The sequence below is a fragment of the Perognathus longimembris genome, chromosome 8 (genome assembly GCF_023159225.1).
Source record: "Perognathus longimembris pacificus isolate PPM17 chromosome 8, ASM2315922v1, whole genome shotgun sequence".
Classification (NCBI taxonomy): domain Eukaryota; kingdom Metazoa; phylum Chordata; class Mammalia; order Rodentia; family Heteromyidae; genus Perognathus; species Perognathus longimembris.
Window position 1 is genome coordinate 39,169,224 of NC_063168.1, and position 20,512 is coordinate 39,189,735.

Sequence of the window (20,512 nt, forward strand, 5' to 3'; positions counted from 1 at the left end):
TAAATGTGTTTGTGTGTGTGTGTGTGTGTGTGTGTGTGTGTGTGTGTGTGTGTGTGTGCATGCCAGTATTTGAGCTCAAGGTCTCAAGCTTTTCCTTTTTTATTCAAGGCTGGTGCTCTCCCAGTTGAGCCACAGACCTACGTCCTGGCTTTTTGTTGCTTAATTAGAGATAAAAGTCTCACAGACTTCTTCCCAGTCTGGCTTTTAATCCACCATCTTTCCCTACCTGTACATGATTTTTTTTTATTGTGCCAATACTGAGGCTTGAACTCAGAATCTGGGTGCTGTCCTTTAGCTTTCACTCAAAACTGGCTTTTTTTTAAGTCTTAAATATAACCTCATAGATCTGAAAATTTCTTGAGGTAAAACTGAAAAGTAAATTTTACTTTCTCCCAAATTACTCCTAGAGGGTTTTTTTTTTTTTTTTTTTTTGGCCAGTCGTGGGCCTTGGACTCAGGGCCTGAGCACTGTCCCTGGCTTCTTCCCGCTCAAGGCTAGCACTCTGCCACTTGAGCCACAACGCCGCTTCTGGCCGTTTTCTGTATATGTGGTGCTGGGGAATCGAACCTAGGGCCTCGTGTATCCGAGGCAGGCACTCTTGCCACTAGGCTATATCCCCAGCCCCTCCTAGAGGGTTTTGTTGGCAAGTATCCTTCCCCCTTAGAGAAGTTGGTTAGAGCATCTGATTGTGAGATCTCTCGTGGTTTTTGTGGCTCTGACTGTGATGATTAGATCCAGCTTGTAATGAATTAATAAGTTATGTTCACATAATATAGGAATAAATTCCTATCACTACTAATTATTTTAGGAAGAATTAAACTGTTTTCCACTGAAAGCTAAAATGCTTTTAATTTCTTGCGCTTCTTTCCACTCTTATTGCTGTGAAAACTATATCCTGTAGAGAATATAATAAAATTATCTGTACATAGCGAAAATATGCCAAACAAATAACAGACTTTCTGGAGAAGCTCATAATCGCTGTAGCTTCTTGATAACTTGTGTTGTTTTTGTTAATAAACACTTCATCTCAAATATTAAAATCCCACAGTCTTCATAATTGTCATAACTTGTCTAGAAACAACTTGAAAAATAATTTGTTTCAAAATTTAGCAAGTAAATGCACTGTGCTATCTTGGACTGGATCCTAGAATAGAAAAAGAACATCAGCGGAAACCTGGTAATCCATAGAGTCTGGCATTTAGTTAATAACAATATACCAATGTTAATTGTCTGGTTTTGACAGATGTACCCAGGTTGCTGTTACCATGAGGGGACACTGGGTAACAATTATGCAGGGACCTTCTGTGCTGTCTTTATAACATTCTGCAGACCTAAAATTATTCTGAAATAAAACACTTCTTTTAAAAAGAACTTAGCAGTATGTTGAAGTCACACTTTCAAGTTAATATCCAATATTGACTATTTTAAGGATCTGGGTTGGATTTGAGGTTCAGGGCCAGGGTGGGGTGAAGGTAGTTAAAAGTAAAAAAATAATGGGAATCCAGAGTACTTTCATATGAGAAAATTCAAAACTAGCAGAAAAGATCTTGACTGGAGTGGAATTCTCTAGATTGGGAATATGAGTATGTACTAAATGATAGTATAAACCTTTAAATTAGACTTTAAAATCATATTGTTATAAGAAGAAAATGTATGTATAAATGAAAATGATGGATATAACACTGAGGGAGTTCAATTCCTCTAAAAGTACTTTTGAAATTTAGACATTATATGTTAAATATTTGGAAGCTATCATAGATGAAAGCTTAGAACTTGTTAAGTATTACAGGATTTCTGATAGTGTGAATATGGTAACAAATTCTTCCACTGTTTTCCTGTTCTGACTCTTATTCTGCTGGCAATCGCTTTGTAATTTTTTTTTTTTTTTTTTTTGCCAGTCCTGGGCCTTGGACTCAGGGCCTGAGCACTGTCCCTGGCTTCTTCCCGCTCAAGGCTAGCACTCTGCCACTTGAGCCACAGCGCCGCTTCTGGCCATTTTCTGTATATGTGGTGCTGGGGAATCGAACCTAGGGCCTCGTGTATCCGAGGCAGGCACTCTTGCCGCTAGGCTATATCCCCAGCCCCAGCTTTGTAATTTTTAAAGATTAAGTTGTAAGCCAAATAATATTTTTCAATTCATACATTCATAGTCTTGAAGATTTTTTATTGAAAAGTCCTAAATTATTTTTAAAATAAAGGATAACTTGTTGCTTACAGTCTACTTTACCGTGTATTACCACCCCTCTTTCTTCAGTAAACTTTGCCTACTAAGAAATGGACATATGATCAGGTCATAGCACAACATCTTTTTCTCTGAACATATTGCCAGAGTAGAATGATGCAACCATACGCGAGGAGAAAGCCCTGCTAAGCTTGGAAGTACAAAGTTGAATCACAGCTCACGTGTCTGAAAGCAGAAAAGCAATAGCACACAGGAAAGTCCCTTTCTGCCTCTAGCCAACAGCTCAGGACCACGAAGTTCAAATAATTCTTCCTCCTAACCTCTGAAAGAGCTGACTTTTGGGCCCCAACATGAAGGTAATACAAAAGAAATGCACTGGAGACTTGGTAAGAACCTACAAAATAAAGAACACTACTTTGCCTCCTCCTCTAATTTCTGTTGTTTCTTACTAAACATAATTGAAATTCATGTCTATGGCAAGACACTACCCACTGAGATACAGCTAAGGGCACACACATTTGCTATTATGAGAGTAATGGGCAAAGCAGAGATCTGTTGCTAAGAGACAAACTGCAAGGCAGGGTAAGATCTCTGGTGTTGGAATCTATGAAATCCCCAGGTATAAACCCAGCAAAAATCCAGTTGAGATCTGAAGGGAATTGTACAACCAACTTAGAAATAATTCTCTTTCTTTCTTTCTTTTTGTTCAAGCCTAAGGAAATACTCCGGCTCTATAATGGGACCAATAAGAAGTCGGTGGCTGAAGCAGTGTGGTCCTGGAATACAATACACAAGCAAGATTGCTTCCTCACATTTGTAGACCAACCAAAAAGTATTTCACTGCCATGGAATCAAATTTAGATAAATTTTTGTTTTGTGGTTTGTTTTTTTTCAAGACTACGAAGAGGGGCTGGGGATATAGCCTAGTGGCAAGAGTGCCTGCCTCGGATACACGAGGCCCTAGGTTCGATTCCCCAGCACCACATATACAGAAAACGGCCAGAAGCGGCGCTGTGGCTCAAGTGGCAGAGTGCTAGCCTTGAGCAGGAAGAAGCCAGGGACAGTGCTCAGGCCCTGAGTCCAAGGCCCAGGACTGGCAAAAAAAAAAAAAAAAAAAAAAAAAAAAAAAGACTACGAAGAGCCCCATTTCTCCCTCACTAAGAGGCAAGCATATATGACTCAGAGTTCCTAGACTTTAGGGCAATGTGGTCACAGAATGAGACCGATTTGCCTCATTGGGAAATGAACTGTATATGTAGATGTTGTATTAAACTCAGTAAAGGGGCTGGGATTATGGCCTAGTGGCAAGAGTGCTTGCCTCGTATACATGAACCCTGGGTTCGATTCTCCAGCACCATATATATATATATATGCCAGAAGTGGCACTGTGGCTCAAGTGACAGAGTGCTAGCCTTGAGCAAAAAAAAAAAAATTTAAAAAAGAAGCCAGGGATAATGCTCAGGCCCTGAGTTCAAGGCCCAGGACTGGCCAAAAAAATAAATAAATAAACTCAGTAAAGCCATTACTCAGTGAAACAACACCTTCCTGGCAAACATGAGATCCAGAAAAACTCAGGACATTTTTGGAATTGCCTGTATTTTCCAAGAGTGTAGATGATGACAATGAATTTGTCTGGCATCCGGTTATTTCTCTCTCTGGCTACATACTTTTTCCTCTGGACAGATGTATGCATATGTCACAAGCCCACCCAATCATATTATTCCATTCCCCAGGCACTGATTAGTCTGGGGGCAAGCATGTAGCCCAAACAGGCTCTAAGAGTCCATGTCTGGAACTAATTTTGTGATATTGGGAGAGAGAGATCTCTTTCCACTGGGATTCCAAAAGCAGATGATGTAAATCTACAGCTGTGGGCAACCTACTTCTTTGGCAGCCTAGAAGATGGAAGAAAATGAGGTCACTACACAGAGGAGTCTAAGCTGAGATATTGGGGGAGGGGACAGGAAAAAGACCTGATGATGCAATTTCCTTCTGGCCTTGAGCTAAATCCAAATCCATTCTTTCTCTCTCTCTCTCTCTCTCTCTCTCTCTCTCTCTCTCTCTCTCTCTCTCTCTCTCTCTCTCCCCCCCCCTCTTTTTTCTTTCCTCTAATTTGGTTCTTTTGATTGTATTTTTCTTTATTGAATCGAGTAGTCTTTGTAATTATTTTTTTGTTTTCTTTTCTTTTCTTTTTTTGCCAGTCCTGGGGCTTGGACTCAGGGCCTGAGCACTGTCGCTGGCTTCTTTTTGCTCAAGGCTAGCACTCTGCCAACTTGAGCCACAGCGCCACTTCTGGCCTTTCCTATATATGTGGTGCTGAGGAATCGCACCTAGGGCTTCATGTATACAAGGCAAACACTCTTGCCACTAGGCCATATTCCCAGCCCCCCCCCCTTTTTTTCTAAATGTTAAAGTACTACTGTCATCTAAATCCCTGAAGAGATTAAAAACTATATATTTCATTGCCCTAAAATTGCTTTAAAAATATTTTAAGTATTTTGCTATATCAAGATTATTAGCTTTTTTATTATGGTAAAATATATCACATAAAAGGTGCCACTTTAACAATCCTAAGTAATACAATTCAGTGGAATTAAGTATATTCATCATATTGTGTAACCAGAGACCTAGTACCTTGAGCAGTGTAATATAGGAGAGTGGAAATGGTAAGAGTCCATTCATTGTAGGGTAAGCGACCAGAACAAACTCCTGTTCCTATCATCGTTTTGTGTGTGTGTGTGTGTGTGTGTGTGTGTGTGTGTGTGTGTGTGTGTATGTGAGAGAGAGAGAGAGAGTCTTGACAGATTTATTTCAGGGTCTAAGGCTAGCCCTCTGCCACTTGAATCACAGCTCCACTTCTGGTTTTCAGTGGTTAATTGGAGATAGTCTCACAGACTTTTCCGCTGGAGCTGACTTTGAACTGCAGTCTTCAGAACTTAGCCTCCTGAGATCTGGTTTGAGCCACCAGCACCCAGCTGCCAATAATGTACCCACTTTTGTGAAATTTTTTAATTTATTCTTTACTATGCAGAATTTCAAATACACACAAAAGTGAAGTAAACAGGTAAATTATATAATGAATTTCCATGAACTTATTTATCAGTTGTTGTCATCAACTGATATAATCAATTGTTGCTCTTGCTTAGTATATTGTTCTTTTCTTTCTCATACTACCTAAATAAGAAGGGGGCCAATCTAGTTTTGTCTTAAGGGTAGCAAAGAAGGCATTTAAAACAAATAAAGAAATGTGTCCAGCCACTAGTGGCTCACTCCTATAATCCTAGCTACTCAGGAAGCTGATATCTGAGGGTTGCGGCTCAAAGCCAGACCAGGCAGAAAAGGCCATGAAACTCTTATCTCCAATAAACCACCAGAAAACCAGAAATGGAACTGTGACTCAAAGTGGTAGAGAACTAACCTTGAGCACAAAAGCTCAGGGACAATGCCCAGACCCTGAGTTCAAGCCCCACATCTAACAACAACAACAACAAAAGTTACAGGACATGTACACTAAGAGGCTTTTGTCTCTCCCAGTATTTCCCCTGCCTCTTATCCAAGATTGAGTTCCCACTCAAGTTTTTACTGCCACAGTATGATTCTTAGCCAATTGGAATCACCTGGGAGCTTTAAAATCTATATTGATGTCTGAGTCCTATCCCAGAGGTTTTTACTTGATTGGTCTGGCATATAGTTTGGGCGTCGGGAGTTTTAAAAGGATGACTCTAATATGCAGTCAAGATTGAGAACTTTTGCTTGAAAATGTAAGCACACTAATTCTGTCCATTTTTCGTGTGTAATGCATTTGTAAGCATTTCTTACCTTTCAGAAGACAAATGCTGTGAGACCTGGCTGTTCATTTTTATAGATATTTACATAAGTATGTATATAAATTTAAGCAGAGATTTAAAATGAGGTCTAGTCAAGGCCAGAAATAAATTCATGAGTCCACTTCAAAATCAGTTGAGTTACTGATCATCGTGCCTGGAAAGGACTTGAATGTGGAAGTGGAGAGCATGGTTAGGTGTGAACAATGAGGTCGTAGGCCACTGGGAACTCTGCTGAGTCCTTCAGGGCTTTTGTCCAAGGCAATGATGTCAATGCTGGCTGTACATTTGAGTCTCCTGAAGTAATTCATTAACTCACAACCTGCTTCATATATTCTGATTTAATTTGTCTAAGTCAAGCATTCTTAAACTTTCCAGTGCATCAGAGATCATCAGGAAGCCAGGAGTCCGTGGCTCATGCCTTTAATCCTAGCTAAGTCAGGAGGCTGAGAAATGAGGATTGCAGTTTGTAGCCCAAGCAAATCCAAGAGACTCTGAATTCCAACCCAACAGCAAAAAGCTAGAGGTATACAAGGCCCCGAGTTCAAGCCCCAGTACTAGTGCATGCAGGCATCGGGAGAGTGAAGGGAGCCCCATCTTCAGAATTTCAAATCCAGGAGACCTGGGGTGGGACTCAATAAATTGCATTTTTAGCAACTTTCCAGGTAATGTTGGTGCTGCTTGTCTGGAAACCACATTTGAGAATTACTGGCTTAGGGCAGGACCCAAACATCAGATTGTTGGAAGAAAAAAATTCTCTAGATAATTTCAATGTGCAGCCAGGATAGAAAATCACTGCTCTATACTGTTTACTCTGTAATTGAAGGAAAACAGAAAGTACCAGAGGCCTGATCTTCTTAAATCAGGACAGTTCAAGTGAATAAACAATGGATTTCAAACAGAATCCTGGACAGAGTCCACAGAAGTCAAACTCCATGATAATTTGGACCTAATTCCTCAATTTTATTTCTGCTTAGCTTCTGAATCTGACTTCTGTTTAGTAAATAATCACTACCTCTGTATAATTACAAAACCAGAAAGAAATCCCAGAAACACAACTCTCTACTTCAATTATGGATAGATAAGCTATCCAGAATTTACCACCTGTATGTCATAGGAACTTGTGTATGCCCTGCCCCGAATCTTGCTTTGCTCTGGCTTTGCCCTTTTATCTGACAAAGTAGTTTTTGAATGCAAGTATCTAGAGCTTAAGTTTATGTTCTCAGTAGACAAGATGAAGCCGAAGAATACTTGTCCCTCCTGCATTAAACTATTGCAGATTGTGGAACCACCATTTATAACAGACAGTACATGTAGAATTGATAATACAGCATTTGTATGAGACACTGAGACAAGAGTAAAAGGCAGTTTACAGCTGAAGGCAGCCAACAAAGACAACCAGCTGTCCAAGGACAGGACAGTTAATAGAATTAAGCATCCCACTTAGAACACGCTGATAAAAAGTACTCAGCTACTTCCTGCACACTCAGCCTTCTGTAATAGATAGTATTCAATGAAAAGGGGTCCTCTGAAAACACGCGGGGACTGGTCGGTCACATCAGAAAAAGAACAGCAAGAAGCAATTGAACATATCAATGAAGTACAAAATGAAATAGACAGACTTGAACAAGCCAGCGAGGAGATTTTGAAAGTAGAACAGAAATATAATAAACTCCGCCAACCGTTTTTTCAGAAGAGGTCAGAATTGATCGTCAAAATCCCAAATTTTTGGGTAACAACATTTGTCAACCATCCACAAGTGTCTGCACTGCTGGGAGAGGAAGACGAAGAGGCGCTACCTGACCAGAGTTGAAGTGACAGAATTTGAAGATATAAAATCAAGTTACAGAATAGATTTTTATTTTGATGAAAATCCTTACTTTGAAAATAAAGTTCTCTCCAAAGAATTTCATCTGAATGAGAGCGGGGATCCATCTTCAAAGTCTACTGAAATCAAATGGAAATCTGGAAAGGATTTGACAAAGCACTCCAGTCAAACGCAGAATAAAGCCAGCAGGAAGTGGCAGCATGAAGAGTCTGAGAGCTTCTTCACTTGGTTCGCTGACCACTCAGATGCCGGTGCAGACAAGCTGGGAGAGGTCATCAAAGACGACATCTGGCCAAACCCCTTGCAGTACTACCTGGTGCCTGACATGGATGACGAGGAAGGAGAAGGGGAAGAGGATGATGATGATGATGAAGAGGAGGAAGGATTGGAAGATATTGATGAGGAAGGGGATGAGGATGAAGGGGAAGAAGACGAAGTGGGAGAGGAGGATGAAGGAGAAGATGACTAATAGAAAACACTGATGGATTCCAACTTTTTTTTTTTAATTTTCTCCAGTCCTTGGGAGCAAGTTTGCAGTCTTCTCCCCCTCTGTGCTCAGTCACCCCATTCTTGAGGTCTCTTTTTCTAACACCATGGTTCTCAACTTATGGGGGGGGTAGATACCTTGCTCAGAACACAACAGGAAAAAAATCTCCACACACCTGTTCTAAATTCATTTTTACCCCTGTCTCAACAAGAACTGTACGGAATCAACGCCGCTGCCACCTGCTTTGTGGGAAACAAGAAGCCTCTGGTTCCTTGGCTCTGCTGAGGCCCAGGCCCTGTGTAGTAGTGCATAGATTCTAGCTTTTCTCCTCCTTTCTCTGTGTATTGGGCTCAGAGATTACACTGTGTCTATGTGAATACAGACAGTTAGCATTACCAACATGTATCTGTCTACTTTCTCTTGTTTAAAAAAAAAAGAAAAAACTTTTTAAAAAAGGGGTTATAGAAGGTCAGCAAAGGGTGGGTTTGAGATGTTTGGGTGGGTGAAGTGGGCATTTTGACAACATGGCTTCTCCTTTGGCATGTGTAATTGTGATGTTTAACCGACATCCTTGCAGTTTAAGATGACACTTTTAAAATAAAATTCTCTCCTAATGATGACTTGAGCCCTGCCACTACGGGAGAATCAGCAGACCCTGTAGGATCTTATTCGGAATTGACATAAAATTTCTTTTGTTTTCACTGGAAAGGAAAGATAATGCTCAGTTTTAAACGTTAAAAGTGTACAATTTGCTTTGTTACAATAAAACTAAATGTGTACACACAAAAAAAAAAAAAGAAAAGAAAAGGGGTCCTCTGCAGAGGGCTGGTCTAGTGAGTCTATAGAAGTCAGGGAGCAGGTTCATGTGAGCTTCCATTTTCAGAACCATCCCTGTTGCACTTTCTTTTTTTGGTCAATTGTGGGGCTTGAACTCAAGGCCTGGGCACTGTCCCTGAGCCTCTTTGTGCTCAGGGCTAGCATTCTACCGCTTGAGCCACAGTGCCACTTCTGGTTTTTGAGTGGTTAATTGGAGATAAGAGTCTCACAGAGACTTTTCTGCTGTGGCTGGCTTCGGACCACTATCCTCAGATCTCAGCTTCCTGGGTAGCTAGGATTATAGGTGTGAGCAATTGGTGCCCAGTGCCCTGCTGTTCTTAACATACTGAAGTGCCAGACTTTGAAGTCAGGCCCCACTTTACCACGCGAACCCCACTTTACCACGTGAACCTGAAAATAAGCAGGCCCTGTGAGCAAACCCAGGACAAGCTTATTAGGGCCCAGCCAGTCGAGAACTCTAACGACTGAGAATGCTTAACTCTAACCGCCCCTAGAATACCTCGAGCCCTGAGCCAATCAGATTTGTACCCATAATCTTGCTTGCTTAAACACCTGATTGCTGTAACTTTGTCTTTTGCCTTTATAAGCTCTGTATAATCACAGCTCGAGGCTGCCTCCTAACCTCTGCTGTGTCGGTGGGTAGGACAAGGCCCGGGCCGTGGCCCCGCTTGAATAAAGTCTTGCCTTGCTATTGCATTTCGGAATGTCTGAGTCTTGGTGGTCTTCTTGGTGGTGGTCTTGCAACTTGGCACAACAATACCTTGCATGGAGAATTTACCTGGAGGCCAATGCAACCTTATTCTGATAGAGACCAAGCTGGCTTTCCAATCAGCTGTAGTAAAACAACTGTATTAAGAAGGGTGACAGCTGGTTGCTGGTGGCTCACGTCTATAAAGCTATAATGCTATAAAGGCTAAGATCTAAGGATCCGGGTTTGAAGCCAGCCCAGGCAGAAAAAAAAAATACCTGAGACTCTTATCTCCAATATACTACTCAGAAAAAGCCAGAAGGGTGCTGTGGCTCAAGTGGTAGAGCCCTAGCCTTGGGCAAAAGAAGGTCAAGGACAGTGCCCAGGCCCAGAGTTCAAGCCCTAGGAAAGGAAGAAAAATAAGGAAGGAAGGAGGGAAGGAAAGAAGGAAGGAAGGAAGGAAGGAAGGAAGGAAGGAAGGAAGGAAGGAAGGAAGGAAGGGAGGAAAAAAATGAAGAAAAAATGACATGGAAGTAAGCAAAATCTAGAATTTGGGTGCTACTTCAAAGGCTGTTAGTCATCTGTCCAATATTACAATCTGTTGGATTCTTAAGCCATTTATAAATGGGGCAAAAGCAGTGCATTTTGAATATACCACTTATCTCACCATGGAAATAGTGCAGGTGTAGCTAGTGATATCTAATGCTCTACACTAGACTCCTTTGGCGGGTGATTAGGGTCCTTTAACTATTACTAGCTGTTCATCCCTACCTGAACTCCTAAACCACATGTTAAATAATTATCTCTGATGTATGAATTAATTAACATACACATTAAATCAGTGTCTTTTCAATCAAATTCCAGGCAAAATACCAGAAACCTTTAGCTAATGATGTTTAATAAACACAATTTTATTTTTCAGAGTATATTTTCCTTATAGGTATAAGAGTATGACTGATTTTAAAATAGTTGCCATTACTCAGAAATAAAATTTGGGGCTGGAAATGTGGTTTAGTGGTAGAGTGCTTGCCTAGTCTGCATGAAGTCCTGGGTTCCATTGCTCAGTACCACATAAACAGAAAAAGCCAGAAGTGGCGCTGCGGTGAAACTGATAGAGTGCTAGCCTTGAGCAAAAAAGAAGCTCAGAGACAGTGTCCAGGCCTTGAGTTCAGGCCCCAGGACTGGGAAAATAAATAAATGAATAAATAAACAAACAAATAAATAATATGTACTATGTCTTACTATTAGTCAAGGGACTGATCCTACTCATAATCATTTAAGTCAAGAGCAGAAGTCTATGGTCCTTGGGAAAACAAGGAAAGACTGTCTATGGGCCTTTTAGACTCAAGTAGTCAAAAGATGAAAAGTGGAAAAATGTTCTTTTTGTTCTCTCTCTCTATCTCTCTGTGTCTCTCTGTCTGTGTCTGTGTCTGTCTGTCTGTCTGTCTGTCTCTCTCTCTCTCTCTCTCTCTCATTCCTGTATAAGCTCCCTCTCTGAGCTTTGGCCTGACTCTCTTCTGTCTTTGATACACCTTTCTCATGACAAACCACAAGCTACTCTAGCCTCATTTCCTCTAGCTCCATGAAGATACAACTTGGAGGCATCTCAAGAATCTTCCAGAAGAGAACTTAGATTATCTCACTTTATGTTCCCATAATACTACGTTTCTGCCAGAAAGTTAGGCACTATGTCTAATTCTGGGTCATTTGCCTTTTATTTTGTTAGTGATGGAGGATTGTTACCAGAAGAAAGAGTGAAATTCTCAGTTTGACAGCACATATACTAACACTGGAACAATTGGAAATTATTAATGTGCCTCTAGTACATGGATAACATGTAAACTCATGAAGCACTCTCTACTTTTTTATTGTAAGTGTTCTCATTATTTTTAAATAACTATGATGTTAAGGACATGTTAAGTAGCTTGGTATTTCACAATGCCATATATATGTATGTATATATATGTATACATATATATATAAACAAGATACATGATTTTTATTTGTCAGTCAATGGATGAGACCAAACTCCCTAAATCTGTAGTTGCCATAGACTTCCTCCGGTCTTTCTGTTCTCCTTTCCCTGACTTTCTATATTTAGAAGCTTCAGCTTCTATGTGTTAGGTTGGATGTCAGGAAAAGCTTTCTATGTCTTAAGATTTAGATCCATTTCATGAATGAAACCACAAAGAACAGTTGGCCTAAGAACTTCTTGAAACGTTTATGTCAGTCCTAGCACTTGAACTCAGGGCCTGGGCACTATACCCTGAGCTTTTTTGCTCAAGGCTAATACTCTACCACTTTGAGCCACAACTTCAGTTCCAGTTTGTAGGTTGTTAATTGGAGATAAGAATCTCACAGACTTCCCTGCCTGGGCTGGCTCTGAACTGTGATCCTTAAATTTCAGCCTTCTATGTAGCTAAGATTACAGGTATGAGCCACCAGCTCCTGACTTTTTACATTTGTAAGTAGTTTATAAGCTTTATAAGTTTATAAGTTATGGGCCAACATTGACCTGAAAAAATATATCAATATAGCACAGAAGTGAATGTAACAACCAAAATACATTTCCTTAATCGGTACAATTAACTGATTTTTGGGGACTAGGAAAACCAGCTTATTAATACATCTAATACATCTACAGGTAAGAAACATGAAGATTTCCCAGATGAATGATGCTTCTGATAAACACATCTTTGTCCTGTGGACAATAAATGATTCAACAAATACCATATGTAGTGTTTAGTTCTCAAAGGAGACCTACAGCCTATTTGGAACACATCCTATTTACTGTGCATACTGGAAGGTAGAATGAACAGATTGTGGGTAATAGCTCACCCCACATAGTGTCTGTCAGACATAAAGTGCCAGGTCAAGTACTGACCACATGCAGTGTAGGCACTATTATTTTTCTTCTTTGACTCTCAGTTACTAAGAAGCTTCAAAGAAGACCAAAGAGAACAAATTGCAAGAGCAATATCAAACAGTAATGAATTGTGATATGATATCTGGCCACCCAATTATGGTGACTAAATTTATAGTTATGTTGATTTAAGAATGTATAAATGGTAACAGTTGCAAGCTTAAGTGTTCATGCCAGGTGCAGTTAGCAACTTTTTATCAAGAAATTCTATTATTGAGGAGCTGGGAATATGGCCTAGTGGCAAGAGTGCTTGCCTCATATACATGAGGCCCTGGGTTCAATTCCCCAGCACCACATATATAGAAAAAGGCCAGAAGTGATGTTGTGTCTCAAGTGGCAGAGTGCTAGCATTGAGCAAAAAGAAGCCAGGGACAGTGCTCAGGCCCTGAGTTCAAGGCCCCAGGAATGGCAAAATAAAAAAAGAAAAGAAATTCTATTATTGAATAGACTCTGAAGAGGACCAAAAAATTACACTTCTTATATGGAAGATAATGGCCACATGGAGATAGGTAAGACTGTAATAAAGGTAGAACAGTAGATGATAAAGTTAAAGTTCTACTAGTGGTCTAGTTGGTTGCTGACATTGTACTTCTGGTACTGACATATATTGGGTATGCATGATGATACAGAACTTTACTACTCAAAGAATGATGTATGACTTGAAAAACAGTCACCTGATAACTTGTTGAAAATGTAGATGATTTAGCTTTACCCCAAACCTGCTGAATCAGAAATTTTGGAGAGTCATTCCAAGCACTGTGTTTACAATCTTTCCAAGTACACCCAGTTCATGCTAAAGTTTGAGGAGCACCAGTGTAACCAATGACAGAACAGCCCAAGCAAAAGTAGTAGAAGATGATGTAGAATTTTTGTTTTTATTAGATTAGTCATGGGGCTTGAACTCTGGGTCTGAATGCAGTCCCTAAGTTTTTCAGCTCAAGGCTAGTGCTCTACCACTTTGAGCCACAGTGCCACTTCTGGTTTTCTGGTGGCTAATTGGAGAAAAGAGTCCCATGAACTTTCCTGGCCAGGCTGGATTTGAACCATGATCCTCAGATCTCAGCCTCCTGAGTAGCTAGGATTATAGGCATGAGCCACTGGCACCCAGTTGGACGTAGAAGTTTTGATGCATGGATTCCTTACTGCCATAAATGAGCTTGGTAGGCATCTAATGTTTCAACTAGTTTTAATAACATGAAACCTACATATTAGCTTGATTGAAAAAGTCTAATCTTTCTCATCAACTTTTTAAGTCATCAAAAGGAATATTTCAGGTTACTTTTATTTGTATTAGACTACACCTTGTTACATGTAAATAATGCCAAACATCATGTACAATTATATACCAATGTATATCTGCTCTATGATACACATTCTTTAAATTTTATTTTTCTTTTTACTACTTTCCCTAAAATGGGAGGTTGGAATTTGCTTATGTTAGTATGGAGCAAGCGCCTTTCAGCATATGTGGTAGTGAAAGATGCATAATTTGCTCCGTATTATTCATAGATTAAACATTAAGCTACAAGGTTAGGCATTTTCACACATGCCTTGAGTCTCAGTTACTTAGATTGGGAGGATTGAGGTTTGAGGCTACCTGGGTTAAAAAGTAAACCATACTTCATCTTAATTAATAAGCTGAGTGTGGTGGTACAAGCCTATGATCCTAGCTACATTAGAGGCTATAGGCAGGAGCATCATTATGATCCAGGTCTGCCCTGGGTGAAAAAGTGAAACCCTGTTTAAAGATTAACCAAAGCATGGGGCTGGGAATATGGCCTAGTGGCAAGAGAGCTGCCTCGTATACATGAAGCCTGACACCATGCATATAGAAAAGGTCAGAAGTGGCGCTGTGGCTCAAGTGGCAGAGTGCTAGCCTTGAGCAAAAAAGAAGCCAGGGACAGTGCTCAGGCCCTGAGTTCAAGCCCCAGGACTGGGCCCCACCAAAAACAAAACAAAAAAGAATACCCAAAGCAAAAAAAAATATGGGGGATCTGTCTCAAGAGCGCGCACAAAGCTCTGAATTTAAAACCCGAGTATCACCAAAAAAAAAAAAAAGAAAGAAAGAAAAATTAAGGAGAATACTGTGGGGTGAAGAGGATTGTTTACATAGACAGACTGATAGATATAGGTAAAAAATAAGAGCATAGCAAAATGAGACCCATCAAACACTGAAAAGGAAGAAGAGGGAAGTAATGGAATATGGTAGAGGGGGTGAACTTGTTCAAAGTACAACTGTGTTCATGTATGTAAATACCATGATGAAACTCCTTCATATTACAAATATATGATACTAAAAAGATATAAAGAAAGGCAATTAAGTTGTAAGAAGATAGGCTTTTATAATTTTTTGTTAGTATAACAATAAAGGTGATGTACAGAGAATCTAGAGTTACATAAGTCAGGTAAAGAGTACATCTCTTTTTGGACAATGTCATCCTTTCCCTCACTTTCTCCCCTCCTGTCTCCATCCACAAGTTATATAGTTCATTATCAACATAGTGGTCAGTGAGTACCACTGATGCATTTGTTCACCTTTTTTCTCCATTTCTGTGCCCCCCTTACTTACCCTCCCAAAGGCAGATAAAAGAACAAACAAGACAAAAAGAAAAGGAAAATAACAACAAAGAAAAAAGGAAGATAGTTTTTGAAGCAGTGATTAATCAGCACCAACGAATATTCAGGTAGTGTATATTGTCATCACCATTGCGTTTTAGGAGCAGTAGAATACACGTGAACTAAGTCACCTAAGAGACAATCATCATAGAACATCTGGCTAAGGAGAAAATTTAAACTTGAAAACAGAAGACAATGACAGAGAATACAAGAAATATCATGCTATTGGTTATAAAAGTAGTGGAAAATGTAATAAGGAAGAGATCACTGGATTCATAGGGAAGGTTTCACTCCACTGAGACTTTACCTAAGGTTCCCTTCCTGAGCACAAGTTTAGAAAGTACCTGCTCCAGGAAGGGCCCTGTGCGGATGGATGCTGGAGGGAAGGTGGAACTGGAGCTGGGTTTTGAGAAAAGCAATTTAAATGGTGGGAAAAGAACAAGCAAAGGTTTGATGTGAAAAGTTTATATAGCCAGACTGGTAGCTCCCTCCTTGCAAAGGGTCTAAGGAAAGTTGAACCATGATTGACCATCGGCAGACATCTGGGTATGTAACTGCTGAAAAGGTTTTCTTAATGTTAATATTGATGGTTTTGTCACACACACCTGCAACAATGGATCATGGCTTACCATCTTGTTAAGATTGCTTGAATAAACGTGGCGATTGACGATGTGCACCTGGTCTCATTGTTAGAGTTTCTGAGTTTCAGTAGCCATGGATGGTTATGCCTGTGTGACCAAACCTTCATAAAAATCTTGAACCCTGAGACAAAACTGTTCTTTTGGTTCCTTTCCCCCTCTCTAAATCTTTGGTTAGAATAAACTTTAACTATGACTATAACCTGATTTAGAGTCTTCTGAGTCTGAGCCTATACAAAAAGTGAATATTTGGGGGAAAATCATACTCTCAAGAAATATTAGGGTTTTAAAACTCACTTAGTGTTATGCATGCATGTATATGTAAGTATGAATCAGAATTTGATGTCATCCCAAAGAGTAAAAGTTTTACATTTTATTGCTTAGTCAAACTTGTCTGTCTTGGGCTTGTTTGCATGTTTATTTTCTTTCTTTTTCTTCTTCTTCTTAAAAAAAAAAAATCTGGGCCTGGGTGCTGTCCCTGAGCTCTTCAGCTCAAGGCTAGCACTCTACCACTTTGAGCCACAGTGCCACTTCTGGTTTTCTGGTGGTTAATTGGAGATAAGAGTCTCACAGACTTCCCTGCCTGGGCTGGCTTTGAATCGTGATCCTCAGATCTCAGTCTCCCAAGTAGCTAGAATTACAGGCATGAGCCACTGGCACCCGGCTGCATGTGTATTTTCTATTTCCTTTTGACTGTGAATTCCTGCCTGGGACAGATGGAGGCCTAAAGTCTGTGGGCTGAAAGTAGGCATGAGGCTGTGGTGAATGGAGCCAAAAGAGTAATTACCAGGTCAGTTTCCTATGGAGTTTCTGGAATAGCAGTGCCAAGACCAATAGTGTGAGGTCAGGATGCCAAATTGAGACAGAACAATGAGAGATGAAGCTTTAATTCAATTCTCTTGGATTCAACAGAGAAAACAATCATGTTATACTAAAATAAATCCTTGCTAAAACTTAAAAAAAAAGTAGTCACATTCTTAATTTCCTGATATCTGTTTTTCCTTCCTTCTTTCTTCTTTCATTCCTCCCTTTTTCTCTCCTTCATTTTCTTACATTTCTTTCTTCCATTCGTCTTTTGTTTCTTTTTCTTCCTTCTTCCTTTTTCTTTCCTTCAGCATCCTTTTGCTTCTTCTACCTACCCCTTCTGTCTTATACTGGGGATCGAACCATGACCTGTGCATGCTAAGCAAGTACTCTACAATTGAGCCACCCATCCCAGTTCTTTAACTTTGTATTTTGTTTTGGAGATAGTGTCTCCTTTATTCTGAGCCAGCCTCAAGCTTGCAATCTTCCTGCTTCCAGTTTGGGATTGTAGTCATGCACCATCGTGCTTGCTCTTCACTTTCTTCCTCTATAAAATATTATCTACCTCTAGCTAGCATGGTTTCAAATGCAATAAACATACTTGTTGCCCAGATTTTGTTTTCTTTCTTTCTTTCTTTTTTTTTTTTTTTTTTGCCAGTCCTGGGCCTTGGACTCAGGGCCTGAGCACTGTCCCTGGCTTCATTTTGTTCAAGGCTACCACTCTGCCACTTAAGCCACAGCGCCACTTATGGCCATTTTCTGTATATGTGGTACTGGGGAATTGAACCCAGGGCCTCATGTATACGAGGCAAGCACTCTTGCCACTAGGCCATATCCCCAGCCCCCAGATTTTGTTTTCTAAATACTATTTTTAAAAGAAAAAAAGGAAAAGAGAAGAAGATTAAAAGGAGAGGATATGAGAAGGAATGAAAGGAAAGATTAAAAGAAAACAAATGAAACTAGAATCCTTGAAGAAATGTCTAGTTGCAGGTATGGAATAGAGAGTAAACAAGATGAGCCTGTGGGCCAAGCCAGGTGACTCACATCCATAATTCCAGTTAATCAGGAAGTGGAGGTCGATGGAATCACTGTTCCAGGCACACCCCTGGGGAGCCAGAGTTAGCAAGACCCCATTTCAAAAAATAATATGGAAATTGTGGTGAACAACTGTAATCTCAGCTACACGGGAAATATAGGTAAGAGGACTGTGGTCTGAGGAACACCTTGGGAAAAACACTCAACACTCTATCTGAAAAATAAGGTAAAAGGGACTAGGGGTGTGTCTCAAGTGGTAGAGCACTTGCCTTGCAATGTGGAAGCCCTGAGTTCAAAATCTAGTACTAAAGATGACACTAGAACATCTTGTAATTCCCAAAACTAAGTTCTGAGAACATGATGGGGAAATGTTGAAAGAACACAAGAACCACCTTAAAGGAGGTCCCAAATCTGGGACAAATTAAGTAAAAAAAAAAAGTGATAGTAGTAGATTATAAAACCATATCAGAAACAAATACTCATAAATCCATAGTGATAAGCAATAAAATCAGATGAATAAATTGTTAGATGTACGGGGGAAGCTCTCCTTACAAAAGAATTCCAGGTAAAAAATGTTGAAGAGTTGATAGGAGTAGAAACAGAAGGTCTGAAGTCGGCAGATACTTCAGTAGAAATCGCCTGAATCAGAAATCATTAATAGGTGCTAAAGTTGGTGGGCTAAAATATGGAGAAATGGAATTTTTTGCATACTATCAAAGTCTTCCAGAAGATAATTGTTGGTAGGAAAGAGGAAAAATAATGTTATAGTAGAGAAAACTTGCAAATCTTACCCTCATCAAGTAAGTAGAGTTAATACCATCAGGAGTATCAGTATCGTGTCTGCTGACACAATGTGTTGGCAAGTGTACAGCATCACTGCCATGCTGTGATTGCTAAAATATAGAATCTAATTTAAATCAAAACGTAGAATCAAATCAGACAAACCCCAAATGAAGAACATCCTACAAATTTATTGGCATTATCCCAAAGACATGCAAAATAAAGATGAACAAACTACTTCAGGTGAAAGGACCGTCTTACACACACACACCCAAAATAAAAACAACATAAATAAATGCACTATGCGATTCAGGATAGCACCAGGTCGGGGTGAGGGGATGATGATACAGTGAAATAGTTGGAAAAAATGTTGAATCTGATATATAGATTAGGTCTACTGATGGTTTTATTTTATTTTAAAGATGGAGGGACAAAGGGCAACTGCAATAGTGGTACTCACTGGACACTATATGAACTTGAAAATGAACTATATACAACTGTGGATGGGATTGGAGGGTGAAAATGTGGAGAAAGTGAGGGAAGGAGTGACACTGTCCAAAAGGAAATATACACTTTGCCTGACTTAGGCAACTGTAACCTCTCTGTTTTTAGCATTTTCAAATAAAAATAAGGAAGAAATTATTTTACTTTGATTTGTTTATTTGTTTTGTTTTTATTGCCAGTCCTGGGGTGTAGACTCAGGGCCTGAGCACTGTCCCTGGCTTCTTTTTGCTCAAGGCTAGCACTCTGCCACTTGAGCCACAGTGCCACTTCTGGCTTTTATCTGTATATGTGGTGCTGAGAAATTGAACCCAGGGCTTCATATATATGAGGTGAGCACTCTACCAGTAGGCCATATTCCCAGCCCCAATTATATTGCTTTGATTATGTAAGATTTAACATTTGGGGAAGTTAAGTGAGGAGTATAGGAAATTCCTGGTACTATTTTTGCAACTCTTTTGAAACCAAATTTATTTCATAATGAAAAGTTAAATATATATTTATATATAATTGTTCACAAAATGTTCTCAAGACTCTTCTTATACATGTATTAACAATAGACTTCTTTTTTTCAGATGAAGTTTTGTCTTTGTCATGTTTTACAGAAATGCAACTGTACTATAAGTGGTTGTCTTTACTTCCATACAATGATTGTAATTAATTGGGTTGGGGGGGGGGGGGAGTGTTTTTTTTCTTTTTTTTTTTTTCTGCCAGCCCTGGACCTTGGACTCAGGGCCTGAGCACTGTCCCTGGCTTCTTTTTACTCAAGGATACCACTCTGCCACTTGAGCCACAGTGCTGCCTCTGGCCATTTTCTATACATGTGGTGCTGGGGAACCGAACCCAGGGCTTCATGTATATGAGGCAAGCACTCTTGCCACAAGGCCATATTCCCAGCCCTTTGGGGTTTGATTTGGGGGGGGGGGGGTAGGGAGATGTTGGCTCATTTCACAGTGACTATTTGATTTCTTGTCCTTAGAGCTGGTCTTATCGCTATTATATCATCTGTGAACATCTGACTTAGCCACGTCTATCCTATTCTTTCTGTGAGGAATTTGAAGTTGAGACCATAATGTATTACTCAGACTACACTACTCTCTCAAGTGAGAACAAACCATAGCTCATAAAAGAATGAATATCTCAGCATCTTGTAATTCATGCTGCCAAAGTGCACTCAAGAAAAATGGTGCCAATTTATACCTGTTAGCAGCTCATGAAAGGGTTTCTTTCCCTTCTCCCTGCTATTCCATTTCCAGCCAAATATATGGTCTTAGTTATTATGGCTTTAAAATATAACATGGTTTTTATATCTAAAGGGTCAGGTTTCCCTTATTTTCATCTTTTAAAAATTCTTATTGACTTGGATACA

At 39.8% G+C, this 20,512-nt stretch overlaps 1 pseudogene; it reads left to right on the forward strand.

Annotated features, from left to right (window-relative positions):
• Positions 1 to 7,519: 7,519 nt before the first annotated feature.
• On the forward strand, positions 7,520 to 8,767 carry LOC125355986 (annotated as a pseudogene).
• Positions 8,768 to 20,512: the final 11,745 nt, after the last annotated feature.